Source organism: Bactrocera tryoni, unplaced genomic scaffold, assembly GCF_016617805.1.
Source record: "Bactrocera tryoni isolate S06 unplaced genomic scaffold, CSIRO_BtryS06_freeze2 scaffold_76, whole genome shotgun sequence".
In the NCBI taxonomy this organism is placed as follows: domain Eukaryota; kingdom Metazoa; phylum Arthropoda; class Insecta; order Diptera; family Tephritidae; genus Bactrocera; species Bactrocera tryoni.
Window position 1 is genome coordinate 3,707 of NW_024396422.1, and position 5,403 is coordinate 9,109.

Here is a 5,403-nt window from a genome sequence, read left to right on the forward strand (position 1 = left end):
CATCATAAACTTTTACAAGCACAGAGATGGTACTCAGATATAAAACAAAAGGGGAAGCAGGCAGTATCGTCAAGCAATTCGCTTTAAATGACGAAAATTTTAAATTGGCTGGGGAAGCACTGATCGAAAGGTACGAAAATGAAAGGGTTATGCTGGAAAACCTAATAAAAACTTTATTGTATTCGCCAAAAATTCAAAAACAAACTAGCCAGTAATTTCAAAATTTATACCCGACAGTGACCAACTGTTTATCAGTGTTAAAACACAAAATTTCTTCACAGAATCGTGGGACCCTATGACAATAACCATTTGTGCAGAAACACTCCCTGATGCTGCTTTACTACCAGTGGCAAACGCAGGAAAAAAATTTGGGGGGGGGTTTTAGGTAAAAAGACAAGGTTTCATTATTTTATTCACAAATTGAAGTCTAATCTTCTTTTATTTTCAGCGTTCACTTGAAGCGACAGATATAGGGATTGTTGCTCCAATCTTTAAAAAACGATGCACTGTTTTGAAAATTTTTGCATCGCAACAATTCAACGCGTCTACAAAAGTTTTGGATCTCTTTGTTTGATTTACCCAGTTCCTGAAAATATATTTAAAATTTTAGTTAGAAAATATAATCTGAAGAAAAGATTTTTAACCTTTTCCACATTCTAAATTCAGCGCGATCTTCTACTTCAGCGGACCATTACTTTTCTAAAACACGAACAGTCTCCTGCTTCTCAATAACGTCAAGATTTATGCATTTATTTGGCAAAATGTTTTCAATTTTGGAAAGCAGCTCTCGATGTTTTAAAAATCGTTCATTGATTTGGTCCAAAAAATTATCTAAAAACGGTATATAAATTGATCTGCGGTAATATTCTTCCGGTTCTCCTTCATAATTGTCGCGATTAGTTTGCCGTTTCGCCAAACGCGGAATTTTGATTTCTAAATCTAATTCTGCGGCTATTGTTTTAACTGATTCAAAAATTAGTTTAAACGATTGTTCAGAATCCTTACGCATTTCACTAATTTCAACATACAAATTATTTGCCTAAGCAACGTAGCTGCTCAAATCACAGTCTATTTGCTGCAAACATAGGCTTCTATGTTTTGATAATGCAAAAATTGGCTTTAGTACGCACGTACGCACATAATTCATTTGTTCTATTCTCATTCATTACTTTTGGCGGTGGTTTGAACACCCCAAATCCCCTCCCCCCTGCGTTCGCCCCTGGTTACTACGATGGGAACAACCACTAGTGGAAAGAAAAATATTGTCTACAACCATGCTGCTCTAAAGCAACAAAAATTTAGGGCGTCATTCAGAAAATTAAAGCAAAATTCTTTTACCCACTGCGGTCGTCACCATTGAACATAAAGGTGATTTATTCAAACTAAGAGCGTTAATAGATCAAGGCTCTCAAAGATCCCTTATATCAAAGAGGTTCAAAATAAGCTAAAATTGCCAATAAAACCTTTAAATTTTCAAATTTCGGGAATGGGCGGAAGAATTATTCAAAATTCAAATAAAATATGTCCAATCGCCATAGTTTCTCCAAATTCGGATATAGGAATAGATGCACAAGCCATCGTACTACCGCAACTTACAAATTTGCTTCCAAGCTATGAAGTAAATAAAATACACTGCGAAAAATGCTCATATCTCAAATTCTCAGTTCCCAACTGTCATACTCCATCTCAAATCGACATATTATTAGGCAGTGACTTAATACCTCAAATAATTCTTAAAGGTGTAGAGAAAATCGCAAATAGCCCAAAATACAATTCTTGGGTGGATTATAAGTGGCCAAGTCACTGAAAAAATAAATTCTATTCCAACACAGGTGGAATATAAGACAAACGAATATTTAAATACTGAACTTAAAAAATTCTGAGAAGTAGAAAAAGTACCCCAGATTACCCAACATTCGGAAGAAGACCAGGCATGCGAATCTTATTACAAGTCTACAAAAACAAGAAACGAACATGGTCGTTATGTTGTGCGACTGCCAATCAAACCAACTTTTCCTGAAACCATAGCTCTAGGTCACACTAGAATCTCAGCAGTGCAGCAATTTATAAGCATGGAAAAAAGTCTGATAAAGAAAAACGAGCTAAAATCAGCATATGATAATATGATGGTCGAATATCTTGACCTCAGTCATATGGAAGAAACTGTACCATATAAAAAAATATCCAAAGGTAGATATTTATCTTTTTACGTTCCACATCATGTGTGTTTAAATGAGTTAAGCATCCACCCCCTCTACCCGGTAAAACTGGCGCATCCTAATACAACAGCGCAATTCACCACAGCTGATGACACTACAACACAACTCACCACACCTGTCGCCTACACACTAACCAAACAGGATGGACAACAGGAACGTATATTTCGCTCTTCGACACCCAATCGCGCTGCAATATTTTCTCGCTTAACTTCGATCGGATGGATCCTGCGCGCTGAGTTCAGCATTTTATTCGACCGAGTTCCTGTACGTCTTTTTTTACTCCCTCGTCTGCTCGCCGTGGATTTCAATAACACATACGGACATAGCGAGTACACTTTCCGTTTGCTTACATATTTTATGGTGAAATGTAAAATATCAAAGTTACCATTATAAATTAAATTTAATTACAGTATAATCCGAATATAACGACCTCGCATACATCGTCCGACCGTTTTTAGCGACGTAAACGCAACTTAAAGTTTGGTTTTAGTACAAATTTTTGAAAAAAACATTGCTTAAAGCGTCACCGTTTTTAGCGACATACCGGCTTTAGCGACGTAATTTCACGAAATTTTAAGATAAGTTTACTGGTTATAACGACGACGCATGTTTTTTTATTAAGAATGAATGCCGCCGATCAGTTGCGGAATCAATAACGGTAAAGTACGGTACAATGTTTTTATGTCTTTCGCTAGAACATAGCTATTTACTTATGTGTGTATTTCGTAAATTTTTGTAGATCAGTCTCGTCTTCAATGTATAAATGTCAGTTAGTTAGTTATTTTTTCGCGGTCAGACAATAAGAAGATGCGCCGCAATGAGTGCTCTGAAGAGAAAATGTTTTTTATTGAAGAAAAAACTGCAATTATACATCGCTTAGAAGCTGGCGGATCAAATGCACTTCTTGCAAAAGAGTTCGGTGTTAGTCATTCCACAATATCTACAATCAAGAAAAATAAAAGCAAAATTGAACCTCTATTCAATGAAATTGTTCTTAAAATGAAACGTGTGAGAGTTTCGAGTCAAGATGATGTAGATAAAGCGTTATTGCAGTGGTTTAAAGTGCAGCGTAATAAGGGTATACCTATAAATGGGCCTATACTACAAGAAAAAGTAAATGATTTTGCTAAGAAGTTTAACATTTCTGGATTCGAATGCTCAACAAGTTGGATCAGCCGATTCAAAGTAAGACACAATATTGTTGCAGGCAAAGTTGCTGGTGAATCTCTGTCAGTCCAAAAGAGTAATGTGAGCGACTGGTTAGCAAAAGTTTGGCCAAATTTGAAAGCCCAATTTAGTTATGATGAGATTTTTAACGCTGATGAATCGAGAATATTTTATAAGTTAACACCAAATCAAACTTTAAAATTTAGAGGACAAAAATGTTTAGGCGGAAAGCTGTCGAAAGAAAGACTAAATGTGCTAATTGCAGCAAACATGAGTGGTACAATAAAAAGAAAATTGCTTGTAATTGGAAAGTCAAAGCGTCCAAGATGTTTCAAAAACGTACGGTCGTTACCTGTCGATTATGTTAGTAATAGCAGAGCCTGGATGACATCTGATATTTTTACGAAATGGGTGCGTGATTGAGATCGTGAACTCAAGAAAACGAAAAAAAATCCTACTTTTGGTTGATAATTGTCCAGCACGCCCTAAAATCGATGACTTGAGAAGCATTACTCTAGTTTTTCTACCACTGAATACTACATCCATATTGCAACCTATGGATCAAGGAGTAACTCGTGCGTTTAAATCATATTTTCGAAAATTCCTTGTTCTAAAACTAATCAACGACCACGATAGCAATAAAAATAAAAAAGTTGGGCAAGTGAAGATTACAATACTTGATGCCATTCTTATGATGTATGATGCTTGGAACAAGGTTTCTGAAATAACGATTTCCAACTGTTTCAAGCATGCTGGATTTTCTATCGCGAATATAGGCGTTACCAGCACCTCAATATCATCTGATTTTGATGATAAAGATGATGTTCCGCTCTCAGTTTGGGCAAGTGCTTTTTAAAGTAGCCTACCCATATCAACAGAATAAATCGTGGAACTTTCTAGTATTGACAATAATCTTGCAATATGTGGAGAACTAACCGATGAAGCAATTGTGCAAAATGTAATTGTCGACAAGAGTGATAGTGATGACAGCGCTGATGAAAATGACCAGATTTCTTCATCTCCAAGCGTATCTGAAGCTCTAAAATCTGCATTAATTTTAAATCAATTTGTACATGCTAATTTCGTTGATGAATCTGCAAAAAATATGATGTCTATTCTTCATAATGCTGTACGCGATTCTTATTTTCACCATAACAAGAAAAAACAAGGTAAAATTACAGACTTTTTGAAGTAAATTTGTATATATATGTACGTATGTATATTACTATGTACGAGTACATATGTTGATAATATGTATGTTTACTAGGGTGTGCCATTTTGAGGCAACCTTTTTTTTTCAACTGTGAAACAGGCTCAAAACTTTCGAAATGTGTAAAAAAAAAGTCACTCAAAAGATGAGCTCTTAATATTAATATTAAGAGGTGCCTCTTTCAAATTTTCTGTTTTCCATATAAATTACATGGAAAAAAATCGTTTTTTTTTGTGGTGGTTATTCTGCGGAGGTTATTATATGTGCACACGATGGCTGCCAGTTGGGATGGTATTACAAATGGTACAAATTTCGTAATTCTATTTTATTTCTTAATACTCTCAAACGTTATAAACAGATCGTATACCCCAATCAGCGGCGGAATCAACGAAAAATGATGGACGTGGAAAGAAAAGAAAAAAACGATGCTGCGAAAAGCGTGCGGGCGTGTGCCTTGAGTCTTGATTCTTAAGGAAGCAAAAAGCGAAGTGAATTTCAAAGATATAGCCACCAAGCAGTTTAAGAAAACAAAAAATATGGTGAAGTGACAAAAAATGTTCAAACATTCATAAGTAACATATACAACAGAAAAACACAAAACAAAAAACCAAGTGTGGTGACTCGGTAAAAATATATGCATACAAGTATATGCAATAACAAAGACTGCGGTAATAAAACATAAACTTACAGAACCAAAATATATCAAACAGTTTCGGCAGGCACAAACAAAACCCCACACGAAAGCGAAAATAAAATAGGGAGCTAAAACACAAATCAGGCGCGAAAAACTAAAATACCAAAAACAAG

The 5,403-nt window shown here is 35.4% G+C and overlaps 1 pseudogene; it reads right to left on the bottom strand.

Annotated features, from left to right (window-relative positions):
* Window positions 1-555: 555 nt before the first annotated feature.
* Window positions 556-1,009, bottom strand: LOC120781941 (annotated as a pseudogene).
* Window positions 1,010-5,403: the final 4,394 nt, after the last annotated feature.